The sequence below is a fragment of the Notolabrus celidotus genome, chromosome 3, assembly GCF_009762535.1.
Source record: "Notolabrus celidotus isolate fNotCel1 chromosome 3, fNotCel1.pri, whole genome shotgun sequence".
Taxonomy (NCBI): domain Eukaryota; kingdom Metazoa; phylum Chordata; class Actinopteri; order Labriformes; family Labridae; genus Notolabrus; species Notolabrus celidotus.
The window spans coordinates 32,694,037-32,708,883 of record NC_048274.1 but is presented as its reverse complement, the minus strand read 5'-3'; the positions used below and the strand labels follow the sequence as shown (position 1 = coordinate 32,708,883).

The 14,847-nt window shown below is 37.8% G+C and overlaps 1 long non-coding RNA gene across 1 annotated transcript; it reads right to left on the bottom strand.

Annotated features, from left to right (window-relative positions):
• Positions 1–668: 668 nt before the first annotated feature.
• On the bottom strand, positions 669–4,995 carry LOC117810270. Its single transcript, XR_004630747.1, has 2 exons — positions 4,831–4,995; positions 669–1,049 (listed from the first exon to the last, which is right to left on the bottom strand). It is a non-coding gene; the product is annotated as an uncharacterized LOC117810270 (long non-coding RNA).
• Positions 4,996–14,847: the final 9,852 nt, after the last annotated feature.

Sequence of the window (14,847 nt, the reverse complement as noted above, 5' to 3'; positions counted from 1 at the left end):
TTTCTAAATCATGATGAAGTTTTAACTATCTGCCTGGCATTATTAAAAAGGGACCAGTGGCAATGGAAAACAGCGAAAGGCGTCACAGTGCCAGTGGTAAGGAAATAAAGTGCATAACTGAGAGATTGCACAACAAACCACAGCAGGGCACTCAGGCCCAAACCGGCTCTGGAAGGAGAAAGTTCTGCAGCAAAATGGCATCCTGCTTGACTCTTTCAACAACACAATTATTTCTGGAAACTCATTTTTGGGTAAGAGGTTGAGGAGGAAAACAATGAGACCAAAAAGCAAGTTAAGCAGTTAGAGAACCTTTCTAGAGACGTGTGTTTGTAAGAAAAAGTAGCAGAACAACTGGCTCAGCGCAGGCAGTCAAGCATTTTTGTTTTGACCCTGAACCTCTGCAGGCTGCTTGCTGAAACCTGTAATTAACTTTAGCTGTAAAAGTAAAGAGGGGCTGATTACAAAGTCACAGCAACACAGAGGAAAAATGGAGCACTGGAGCATCTGAAAATCCCTCTAGATTCACAGATTGCTGCAGTCTAAGCTTCAAGAAAATGAATTTATGGTGTGTTTAACATTTTGTATGCATAAAAACTGTCACGTTTGTACATTAGAAGAACAGAATCTTAGTTTTAGACTTCCATTGTGTTTGTAACAACAAACAGATCTGAATAAAAACCTTTAATAAAAGCTCTGGGCATTCCCATATACCCCTTAAAAATTCCAATGCATATTTCATATTTGTGCTGTGCTTTTCCAGGCAAAGTGTGGGATTTGTGGTTAGGATACAATGGAGGGATTCAGAGGAGGGATTTGGGTGGGAGAGTTGCTTCTGGCAGGCTTAGTCCAAAAACTTACAATGTTTCTCCTCCATCTCTTCTTTGGTTTTCTCATCTGAAACACCCCGGCCTTGTCTCCTGTCTTAATTGTTTTCCTTTGTCAGGACACAGAGTCATGGAGACGATGAAATGGATCCCAGGCAGAGGGCTGTGGAGGAGGTTTTTGGCCCTCGTCTTCATGGCTGTGGTGTGTGCTGACCTCACTGTGAACTGAAAGAAAATGGGCTAATTCTGCCGCTGGCTCCTGAGCTCCACCCCTTCACCATATAATTATCCCTGTCCAGATTATGATGCTATAATCATGTTAATGAATACATCAGGGATGGGTAATTAATGGATCACATTTCTGTTTTTGCTACAAACAAGATGAGGGATCGTTTTAAGGACCACACCAGATTGTTTACAAGTTTTCACAAATCACATATTCTTTATATTTTCATCAATAATTTTCAAATGCATGATTTAAAAGCAGAGGTTTCTTAACCTGTGGGTTCAGAAAAAAAAATGCTCCCAGAACTATAAATTTTTCTTTATGTGATATACCCAATGGAAAAGCTTATAACAGAAAAATGGGGGAAAAACACTTCTACATGTGCTTTAAAGTCATTGTAGTAAAATATCTGATGAAAATGTGAAAAAAAGTCCTCTAGAGTTCATTACATTAAACAACATCAGATTTACTGTTATGAATCCTTTCAGGTCTTTATTTTAAAGGCAACACTCAATGTAAAATTACATTCATTTTTCCAGGACTTTATTTTACCATCAGAAAGTCACTTTGTTTTCCATTTGTTAACTGATACGTTGGCCTTCTGAAAACACAGTATTAGCTATTAAAGGGGGAACTAAGATTAATCAAACTCTACAGACATTTCTGTGTCAGTCCGATAATGTTCAGAATTTGCTGATGAAAATATTGTCTGACTGAGATGTAGAAATCCAAAAATGTACAGTATATTAGTGTACTTGGCGAAAGTCAAGTTGATTCATACATCATGTACCTGAAAATGGGTTTTGTGACGGAAAAATCAATTAGTGAAATGTTCTAAATAAGATAAGATAAGATGAGATCATACTTTATTGATCCTGGGGGGAAATTTGGCTGTTGCAGCAACACTGACATAGTAGCAAGAGTAGTACAAGAATGACGCATATACTGACACTGATATTTGTGTTTGGGATAGTCTCTTAAAATAAGCTAAATTACATGATAGAGTTGACCCCATTTATAGTGGTTGATAGTATAGCCTCAGTGCTGGTTCTCTGGATGGTTTCTAAACAAAGGGGCCAAGCCATCCAGGATCCCTTGTGGGTGATACTTGTACTACTGACAAGTACCTCAAGCAACCCCACTTAAAAAAAAAAGCACAACTATCCCCTTTGAAATAAAGAGCATAAATAGTCTAGAAGATGCGGAGTAAAGTCAAGTTTATTGTGATTTATATGAATTTATAGGATTCTAAATCTCAAAAATACTAGGGAATTGGTATTTCAGAAGACAACTAGTCAACAGAATGTTTAAAAGCTTTTGTGAAAGAATGCGTTATACAGCTATAAAATAAAAAAGCCTATTTAGAGGCCTCACAAAACAGGAAAACCAAAGTGTCCTCACCAGTTTTGCCATTATAATCCAGCTCTAAATGATCCCACTGGGACAGAAAACTGAATCTTAACAAGTGATCCCCAGAGAAAACACTCTAACCTCAAATTCCACACTCTTCTCCCTTCATCACGCCATCATTATCATGTTGACAGTGTTTTGTCACTCCACTGCTCAGAGTGCTTGTGGATCGATACCTTGGCTGTTAGTGAGCCCTCTGTGTGAAACCACAGACAGCTCAGACTTCTGCTTGCTGTCTTGTTGCTGATTGCACATCACTGTTTATTAATGTCATCCACACAACAAAAGGATGATGACAGACATGACTTAAACAGTCTCTTGTGAAACCAGAAAATAAATAGCGGGTATTAAGTAAAATGAAAAACTGATCTAACATATTTTTGATGTTTCTTAACTGCGTGTAAAATAAACGTGCACTTTTATTTCATCTCCAAACAAATGTGGAGGGTGTTCATAGTCTCAACACAGGTAATAAGTACAGTGCAAGATCAGAGACTGGGTGGTTTGGGTTGTTTGTTTTCAGTTCAATAATTAGCTACAACAAAAGCAGTTAGCTTGGACAGTTTAGCTAGCATTGCATTTAGCTAGCCACTCCTTCTATCAGTCATTTTCTGATAATAATACATGTTAATTAAAATATTTGTATCTGTTTTGAAACATCGGCCTGTTTATTTTTATATATTTATAAAATCATATCAAATCACATTTTCAATTTAAAGAATTAAGTTCCTGTGACGCAATGGACAGATGCTACAAAAATAAATAGTGTTGAAATAACTGTGCCATACAGTAAAGCTGAACTTAAAACCATTATTAAACATAAGGTAAGGGAGAAATGGCAAAAGAAGAGGGAAGAGGAGGGAACAGAAAGGTGGTTGTATAGAATCCAAAGGAAACTGGTAAAATGAGGATTACCTTCAGATCTCGTAGAGAGGAAATAATAATATCTAGACTATGTTTTGGTCACTTGAGATTGAATAGTAGTGCAGTCAGAATAAGGAAACATCCAACAGGAATATGTGACCTTTTGTACAGAAGAAGAAACAGTGGCACACGTAGTCATGAACTGTCAAAGGTATGATAGGGAAAGAAGAGAGGCTGAGAGAAGACAAGATGACATTGAACATATTTTATATTTTACAAAGAAATTCAATGGATGGCTGCTATAGATTTTTGTTAAAGTTTTTGAATATAACTACGTTGATACAGATGATGTAGCTTTGATAACATTACTTTATTTTTTAATTAGGAATATTATCGTTATTGTTATTTCTTTGTATTTATTTCTTTGTTTATTTATTTTATTATTATCATTATTATCACTTCTTAGAGAAGTTAGTTAATAGTTCCCGATCCAGACTGTACACCAGTAGGTGGCGGTAATGCACCTCGAATTTGTTTGCCAACCGCCAATAAAAATCCAAGAAGAAGAAGAAAAAGACGCAATTGACGATAACCGTTTACGTTCGCTGGCTGCTGCAATGTGATTGGTCGGTTCGTCTTATGTGTCTGATTAAAGTCTAATGAACAGGGAATGGTAAACAAACAATACTCTGACAGGTTTTAGACTAAAAGCTGCCTAGTAGGTCCGTTTGTTAAGTGAAAAACAGTTAGTGCTAACCAGCTGACTATGGGCCACGTTATGTATGCTATGATAAGAAAGGATGAAGAAGCGATGATGGGTGGCTACAATCACAGACTGCTAATCTTAGCAATGAGGATGCTAAGTATTACTATTTTTTGTGAGGATGCTTAAGAAGGGCACTTCGCGTTGCCCCTGGTGAACGACGATGAGGAGGGGAAAAGGATTGTCAGACCGAGACGCTGAACACTGTAAGTAACCATCATGAGCTCAAGTTAAACTCGGTATGTGTTATGTGCGTTGGGCTAACAGTAGCTACCATAGACATATATACATAGACGCCGCGTTGACTGTGCTTTCCCGCTGCCCCGATACGTCAGCGTGTCCGCCATATTGAATGTGGCGGGTCTGCCGTGTAAACTAATACGAGTAGCAGTGAAAACTGTGGGTTCTATGAAAAAATAAATGTTCTGTTGCATTTCGATCAATCGTTTTTACAATAAAGGATTAAAATGAATGCAAGGACTAAAAACGACAATTATTTAGAAAAAAAAACCATACCAAGTCTGTTTATCAAATGAATAAAAGGCTACAGCTGGCAGGGAGTCTGCCTTTTTAGCAGTGGACTGATAGATAAACTACTTTACTGAAATTATAGACATTTTTTAATTGTATAAAATATAATTTCACGAAGAAAAAACGCGCAGTAGTTACTGTTATATGCCCAACACATTACTGTTTCATTACTGTTTATGATCACTTTACTCAATTTTTATCACATTACTCACCCAGTCTGCTTCCATACAGCTCTGTTGACTAGTTTGACTAGTTTGATCACCTGTATCCAAAGCCTGCTCCCAATATTGAATCATTCAAATTTCATATTTTCAGCCTATTCGTGTGTTTTGTTTCCATTTCCTCTCTCTCTTTTTCACACCACTGCTCTGTGGCCTTTAAATGCCCACACTGAGGAATATCTGTTTTTTTTATTTTTATTTATTTTTATTTTGTTTTTGCAAAAATCATTCCAGTACAGCCAATACAGTATAATAGTTAACAGTCTTTTTCTGTTTTTAAACAAACACACACATCTGCCCTCCTGCTACCCCACTGCCTCAAGCCCCAGTTCAAGTTAGGAAAATAACAATTTTTAATAAAATACAATACAATCAAGTGATATGTGATAAATAAATAAATAAATAAGTAAGTAAATAAATAAATAAATAGAAATACAAGATGTCGTTCATAAGAAGTTTGGTCTTAGTTTTGCTCGCTGCCCGCATCCCAGTCAGAAACAGTCTAATTCAGCCAGCTTTGCCCATATGACCCGCGTCACCTCCAGGCGCCCAACCTTTAGGAATATCCTGTTTTTTTAATTGCCTCGTATCAAGGTCAGTTGTCCATATATTATGTTTTATATCATGTGAGGACGAAGTGTTTGAGACATTTTAACCGATTGAACAAGTGAAGGGATTGAGGCCTACTCTTTCAAATACAGGATGAAAGGACTGTTATAATAAACACTAAACACATCAAAGTAATTCAAAATCTAAGATGACTTTATTTATACTGACCTTTTTTATGAGACAGCTGCTGTATGTGAAATACAATCGCACAACTTTTAGAAGGATAAGTAACAGTACGGCTAACAGGTGTCCCGGTGTTTTACACAGTTTCAGTGAAGGAGTTTTAAAAGTTAATGTTCAGACTGTGGAGTCTTCTACAAAACATTTGTTGCGTATATTTGGAAAGCTCTGCTAATGGTAATAAGTCAAATTTACACCAATGTGGTCATATAACAACAATCGGTGGGCATGTTTCTACGTATGACTATGATTTAGATTATGGTTGTGGTTTTTCATAGTTGTAATAGTACTGTACAAAGTCAGTCTCGCTTGTATTGAACACCAAGTAATTTGTTTAATTTCACTCATTCATCATTACAATTTCACCTTGAATTTATGTAGCATGTGTTTTTTATTGTTGGTTTTGTCTTACATTATTAACATCCTTACACACTATGTACAGTAGCTCCTCCAATAACAGTTACCTGGCACTCTTATTAGTTATTTTGAAGACATATATATACAGAAAGTATAACATTTTATCTTTCATGGCTCAGTTAATCAGATGAAGTAGCTAAAAGTATCTAGACTTTGCTATGTGATGAGATAGGAGAGATCAGATAATCTTACCAGCATATAACTTGTAATTGAGTTTTATAACAGTCATAGCAACAGTTTTTGTCAGCGACCATTTCTGCTGATCAATTAATCAGTTGAAAAAAACAAACAAAATACTCAAACATATATTAAACAATTTTGTCAATAATATTTCTGAAATTCAAAGAATTTAACAAACATGAAGTAATCTCCATCTGAGAAAACATTACTCACTTGTGTCACTGGACATAAAACAATAACACAAGCTGTGGTTGCTCTTCTTGCTCCCTCATTGAAACATGGAAATGAATGATAAGATGACTGAGTGTCACTTTTCTGTTTGTCATAGATGTAGCTTTGCTTTCTTTGCAAACTGTTTCCCTGTCTCCACTAAACTATTAGTATAAAACTCAGCAGTGTACACATCTCAGGCTCGCACTTTCAATGAATGACTGAGGTGCTGTTTATTTTCCAGTCCGTCTTTGTTTTGTTACTTTAAGCACCATGTCTGTCAGCCATAGTGTAATTATATGGAGACAGAGACACAGGAGGGGGGGAGGCGTTGGAGACAGCCTTCTCTTTCAGCTGCTGTGAGCCGCGACCAGTACCGCCTGAAGCTGCTCGCCTCTTGAAAAGCAGCCAAGAGACTCTTCGACTCCCGTTTAACCCCTTAGATCACCCAAAGAGCTCTTTCCTCCGAATCACCTGGAGGTTTCCTCAAAAGAGCTCAGATCCAGAGGTAGAAACTAAGATCATGAAGGGTTACTGATGTGCATCATCAGGGATACTTTGAACCAGTTAAGTAGTCATAATTATACTTAACATTTCCTGAGAAATAATCTTCATCTCTTGAGTCACTAGAGAAATAAATCTCACACATTGCTCACAATAACTAGTGTCTGAAATCAGTTGACCTTTGTGTAACAGATTGGCTTTTAACAGTTAAACTAAGTCCTTCCTTTATCATAAAAAAATACTTCTGTACAATGTTTAAACAAAGTATATCTGAGCATCTTAAAATTTGGACCATTTATTGGAATTAAGTACAATGTAACGGGAACCGCCACCTTTTTTCAAATCAGTTTCAAAATTACATCAGAGAAAAAATTTTGTTCAGCAACTCAGTTCATTTTTCCAAATATGACACATAGATAATATTTAAGATTGTTTGTACAGAGATGGCATGTAACAGTGAGTATTTATAAGTGGAGCAAGTAAAAGGATTTATGTTTCCTAATGTTACACCAGCACATCACAGATGAAAACACCAGTGCATTACTTTTGAAATTATTTGTACTTTTCTTGGCTACTTCTTTTTAGTGAAACTTTATACCTTGCAGTATCAACCATAAGTATCAAAACTAGCTTATTTTGCAATGAATATTTCAAAAAAGGATAAATATGCGTTTCTGGATGGCTTAAGACAATTCTCCTGCTTATTAAACCAAAGATGATTCATATAAACATACGTACAGGTAGGGATGGGTACTGAATTCGGTACTTTTATGGGTACCGACCGAATTCCGTCGGTACTACCGAGTACCGACTCACGTAAAATCAAACGGTACCATGTTTCGGTACCTAAACGCATCCCTGTGACTGTGAGGGAGTGGAAGAGTAGGCGAGTTTCTATACTTTCGCCCTGTAATAAAGTCAGAGACTGACCGGGTGAACGTCTCTGCTCTCTGCATCTGCGCGGTAGCGCGCCAAACGGAGCCTGCAGCTGACGGGCGCACGCACTCACCGCAAGGCAGAACTGCAGGAGAATTACGTTTATTTTATACAGTCTATGGTTAAGACTGACCCTCTCGCTCCGACTACCTGCCCCGTTTATAACCGTTCCTGTGTGCATGAATGCCCAACAAGTAAGTTGTGTGTCCTGTTACTATAAAGAGACGGAGAACTGACTTTTCCCGTCCACAGGCGTTCACGTGTGTTCATTGATAAACTCCCGAAAGAGCAATTAGACGCCACGAGCACGTGTCAGCTTATATATCTAATCACCTATATAACCCCGTTTCTGTTCTTTTCATGTTAAATTAAATAAATATGTTCAATTAAACAAATTTGAGATTTTTTTTAATTAATATTTATTACCACATAAAAACACAAAAGTACCAAAAATTGGTACCGTTGAGTACCGGTACCGATTCCCAGGTACCGGGTATCGGTACCGTATCGGTTCAAATGTGAAAGGTACCCATCCCTACGTACAGGTAATGAGCTATCAAAGTTACGATAAAACAAATGCTTTTCTACAAAGTAACAACCTTAAAGAATATGATGCACAGCTGCAGAAAAAACTAGAACAAATAAAAAAGTAGTGGCGCTGTTGGCCTAGCGGTCTAAGCGTTCCACGGCTATAGTTCTCGGGGTTGCAGGCTCGACTCCCGGCCGGGTGAACATTTGCTGCATGTCGTCCGCCAAGCTATACTCCCACAATTCCTGTCTCTCTTTAGCTGTCCCTTCAATAAAGGAAAAAAAAAATTTAAGCAATTTTTGATTTCCAAGAAACTGAAGATAAATAAGATTTTTCTAAAAAAATAATGTAGAACCAAAATATTTACTCTGAGTTATCCTCCATAATCCAGAGGAGGAGTGTGTATCTGCAGAGAGTGCTCTTAGTCTTTACATTCTCTTATGGTCATCAATCTTTGTGCAAATGCTGTGAGCCAGTCAACTGTCCTCAGGTCAGGGCTAATAGAAAAACATAAAGGGAGTCATGTGACATCACTGTCTCTCCGTCTATCTGCAACAGACATAAACATAATGTGTGTCTTTGTTAGATGCTAAAAGTACCGCACAAGATGTCAGTATTAGAGATGCCCCGACGCTGATCTGAAATGTCAGATCGGAGAGCCCATTTAGACACTTTTTAACTGATTGGGAATCTGCAAGGCCAAAAAGGTGGTTCAATTCATCGCTTTGGACAGTGAGGCCATCTCGAGATTAGAAAGCAGTTTTTTACTGTCTTTGGATCCACGATATGTCCTGCTGAGTACTACATTTCAAACACCACCTTACTGGAGCTGTGTAGCAAAGTTTGTGACAACTTATGAGGTGATTTGAAACATGATGTGACTCCTGTTAGTTTTACAACAAACATTTAATTGCATGTGTTGTTAAAAAGTATCAAAGTATTAAACATTTTGACAACCTAGCTGCACATATGAAGTAAATATGATTGAGAAGTTGAACAGAAAGCTTGTATCTGAGATGGTGAGATGAATGTGACCAGCTTGCCTTGTTTGTGTTTCCTCTATATTTTGAAGCAGATGCAGTTACAGTTTTAAAAACAGTCTAAATGTATATGATCTATGGCGGTCAAATCGTGGTCAGTGTAAATGTCATGCCTGGTTATCCTGGCACAGAGCCACACCACTCAGACAATAGCTGAAGCACATTTCCACAGACAGAGGATGTTTGACTATTTTCATAAAAATTTTGATACAATTTCTTTAACAAATCCATAACAAAGAACAATCCTGCCCATAGACCACACAATCAAGTCTAAAACCAACTCCCCTTCTGGTTCCAATTTGTTATTGTTCTCAGATAAAAGGTTTCCTTTGCAAAACTTGCATTTACACAAAATACCACCAGATAAAAAAAATCCAACTGCAAACCAATGTATGACTTTTCTTCTTAAAGAGGTCTAAATGTTTTCCATATTGTGGGACTCTAAATGGATGCAGGAAATGCTGTCACTCCTCTCTGCTTTCCAAACTTCCAGAGTGAGGTTTTGGCTCCGTCAGATGCCAGTGCGGTGGATTCCAGTGCAGTACCGACCCTGCTCAGGTTTCCTCTCGCTGGGAGAGAGCCTGCAGGAGTCCCCGCCCTCTCTTAATTCTACAGCCTTAGATGAAAAACACAATATTTTCTTCATGCTGTCCATTCAGCTCATTACAGAGCTTGTGGACATTTGTTTTCTTGACTCGAGGACAGACCGGTAATTACCTTTTTGGACACTTCATCCTACTTCTCTGACCCAAAAGAATCCTTTGATTGTTGTTGACCAAGTCTGTTTTGTCCAATTCAAAACAGACCATTGGTCATCTCGGTACAAACATGCACAAAATGTGACACTGCTTTTTCAACTGGTGCTGGAATTAAACAGATTGGAACGGCACAGGAAGCACAACTTTAAAGTGCAAACAAAATGATATAAATGCACTGACATGGTATAAAGCACAGTGAAAGAGTAAACAGGAGAGATACAGAAGAGATTAGATGAAGAAATTATACAAATACAGTTTTTTCTGTCTGATCTGCAGCATTTACTCTGCCTCCCAACAGCCTGTGAAGCTAACACAGGTTGGACCTGTCAGAAGTGTCAGAATTGGGAATCTAACACACAGCATTTAAAACTGACAGGACTCATTGTAAAGAATGAGCCTTTGGCTACACACTAATGAAGCTGATAACAATATAAGTCGTTAAACTCATCTCACTTCTGAAGAGACGTCTTGTGTCTGCATCCCCTAAAACTCTTTGAGGGAAGAAAGGTTTAAGGTCATACATATAGTTAAGAGGAAACTTTAGTTCTAATGTGAAACAATCTGAATCAAGCAACTATATGATCTAAATGACAAAGGAATATATGTTTAAAACACTGTCAGACCTACACATGTGCAAAGTTCTAGTGTTTAATCCCTGTAATAAATGTCGTGAAAAACGGTGGGGTTCTGCACCCAGAATGTAGATTGTGAAAAAAAGACCCAACGCCTGGATTAATGCCTTTAACCTTTTTCTCTAATGACCAGTAGGGGGCAACTCCACTGTTTCTTAAATAAGATTATTATATAGGACTATGAAAATGACCCATTACACTTAATTTGCCAATAGTAACAAAATATTTCCAATAAGTTTAAGGTCTCAGTTGGGATAGTCTTCAGTCTTCTTCTAATCAGCATGAAGTTAATTTTGTCGATTATTACCTCGTTTATCATAAGAGAGCAACAGGATAGCAAGCGCAGGTATGCCTGAGGTCATTGCTACCGTCTGAGTGACAGAGCATTAGCATGGCGCCCTGTCAATCAGGATAAAGAAGATAAATGATTATTCACTCTCGTTGACAATGTGTATACAGTTTATACTTTAGATAGTTTATATTTGCTGACAACAGAGGAATTACTTATCGACGGTACAGAAGATTAAAGGCAAAGCCAGCAGTCTGTGAGCCTTTAGTGTACTTAGAGATCCTGTGAGGAGTTTTTAACTGGTTATGAAACAGACTGTGGTTGATATTGATGTCCTCTAATGGGAAACAAAACAAATGAGATCGTCAGGATAAAGGTGGATGATCTCTGTATTGTTATTTTGAGTGACACATTGGACAAGACCTTTAGCTCAACATTAAGCTCAAATACACAGGACAAGATCAGGGATGAGGTGAGAGGTACCATTTTGTACAAACACCCAAAATTGACAGTACCCAAAGCTCCTCACAGGAGCTTTAAGAACAGCAGTATTTCAAGGTAAATGCTAACACCAGAATGCTAATATACGCACAAAGACAAAGCCACCATGCTGGGGATAAGCAGTGATCATTTTACAAGTTGTACCATCTTTCTTTTGCATGTTGGTGTGCAAACATATCTTAGCTAATTATCTCGAAACATGGGAAGGTATAAAAGAGGTGTAGTAACAGAAGCAGAGCTGAAAGGAAGGAAACACTGGAAAACACAAAAGGATGCAAATAAATGTTCTAATACATACAGTATATCAAAAACCAGTGTCTGCCTTTCCACTTGGAGAAAAACCTAAATAAAAAATATGAATTAGTTCAGTTTTTCAAGAGCTTTAGTTTTAGCTTTAGTTTTCTGCTCAGATAATGTCCTTTATGTATAAGCTGTCCAGATTTTTTCAGACTTAAAAAACAAAGTAAAATCTGATTAATTACATTTCATATCCATACTTTTAAAACATCTTTACTATAATGGGACTATATATTCATGAAACCATTGAAATCATTAATTATACATTGTAAAAGCGATGGGCCCGCTCTGAAGCCTTTCATCTTTGTAACTATAATTACCACTCTAACCTTCTGAATGCATGTCGTCCTCAAACTGTGCTCTCAGCTTTATTTCAGACCCAAAGTAAACTGTATGCAGCGTAATAAAAGTGCAGGTCTGCTTCAGACAACCCCAAACTGCTCTAGACATTAAACGTGACTCTTTCATCTCTCCTCCTTTCTTCTTTGCTTTCTCTCTTTGACACACACAGACATTATTCCTCATATCAAAGCGTTTTATTGAACCGTGGCGGCTCGCAAAAGGCCACAAAGCCTCATTGTGTGACCTCCTCTTGAAGCAGTCAGAGGTATACAGCCATTTTTCATCCCTCACCTTTTGTCTCAAGCTAGGTGTTAAAAACAGAAATAAAAGGGTGGAACTGAGAGGTCTCACTTTCAGGGAACTCACTTTCAGCTCGTCATATTGACAAGAGAAGATAAAACTGCCTTGTTTTCCTGCAGCAGTAACCGGATACTCTTTCAAAAGGAGAGTTTGGGTGTAGGACAAGAGACGCAGCGAGTGAAGCGACTCATTAAATCAAAGTGCTCTGCTCTGCTCTGTTGAAGTGTATTAATGGGGATTCTCTCAAGTTTTTCAATGAAGCTGTCAATCAAACGGAGGTGGAGGTGAGAAAACTATGTCGGCCTGTCAGTACTCTCGCATCACAGATACTAGCCTGGGCCCTGAAGGCAGCACTACCACAACAACTACTGATGTACTCAAGATTGTTGGAGGTGTTGTCAACACATGCCCTGCAGTGTTACTCTTGGCTTGCCTTGCTGCTTTAAAATCAGATTTTTTTTTTCACTTTGCACAATGTCTTAAATTTTCTGTTGGTATGTTGGAAAGTCCTGAAAATCAAGACTTCCTGAAAACAAACAAAAAGACAAAGTTCTTTTAGAAATAAGACAGAAACCACAGAAATGTAAGGGTAACTTAACGCTCCAGTTTGCCCGGCACACTACGATAAGATCTTCAGATCATACCTGAGCAATTTCTGGTTAACACGTGAAAAGAAGATGTATCACACTGTATTGAAAAATGAGGGATATTCTGTTTTATTTTACCAAAGACATGACAGTGCATCATCTGGACTGAAAAATCAAGCTTTTAACAGATCATAATCAAATACTTACTCAATCCTTTTATTCTTTATCCATTCATAATCAAACTGTCTTACCATCATCCAGGCACCATTAGCTTCCACTAAGTTAATAAGGATATCACTGTACTGGGATGTGAATCAGGAGATCCTGGTCCTGGAGTACACTTGATCTGCAGGGAAGTAATCACTGAAACAGAGAAGAGGGTCCCTCAAAATGTAGAACTGATTGCATGATTACAGTTTTGATCAATGTAACACTGGATGTAAGCACAGGGCCACTTATGCTGTTTCAAATGAACAATACATATCAAATATACATCCAGCTGTTGACTTGCGACACTGGACATCATGTAAATAATTGATATTTGACCTCAGATAATAATAATATTATTTTAATTAGTATTTAGGGCCTGATTAGAAGTATTATTCAATAATACACAAACAAAGTATGAACTTTATCTTGTTGCCTCTTCCCTCAGTTACACCTCAATTCATTAGATGTAATATATTTTGGGAACTAAGCACCATTAACCACCTATGAGGCTCCTTACACGCCTGTTAGTAACAAACAAATCAAATCAAATCAAATGTGGAGTCAAACTCATGTGAAGCATTGTTTTCTAGGAAAGAGTTTTTAACTTTGAAGCTCCTCATATTAAAGCTCCTGTGAGGAACTTTCTGTTGGTGTAGATTTTGTCGCTCCCCTGTGGACAAAGTGATACCTCGTTTATCTTTTCTGATCTTGTCCCGCGGGTTTTCTCACACAAAACAACATGGTTTTATTGACAGTCACTCACCATGAACATGTGTGTAGGGGGCAGTAAAAAAAAAAAGGCAGTTTTTCTTCAACTTACTGTAAATTGCTTCATCTGACACCTACCCCCAGGCAGTGGTTACAGGCATTCCTTACAGGAGCTTTAAGTTTCATTTGAAGATGCTTAACTTTTACTTGCCATTTTACATTGGCTCCCCTATAAAATAAATGAAAATATAAACAAATAAATAAACTGAAAAGTTTAAAAACATGGAGAAATACTGTAGCATCAACAATGCATACAAAACTAAAATTACAGATAAATCCACGTGCACTCGTCTATTCTGGTTTCTATCTTCCTGCTGAACCTCTGAACAGATTTGATTTTGTTTAAAAGGCATGTTAACAGAATCATTTGTTTTCTTAAATTTAAACCCTTTCAAATTCAAACACAACAACAACAACAATAACATGCCCGACATGGGAAATGACACAGTGGCAGAGATAAAGCCTCTGATTCTTCCAGCTGTGACGCAGATAGAACGCACTGTTGACCACTCAGAGAGACACAGATACAGACTCAGATGGACAGATAGATGGACAGGCTGGCAGGCAGTTAGACAGTCTGGCTCCAAAGGATGACTCAACACACTCTGACACGCACACACAGTCAGACTTTGAACCATGTCTTTACTTTCCCTTCAGAAACACAATCGTCCACCCAGATTGGAGCAGTGTCTGAGTTTCTGTGACACACTGTGGGATTC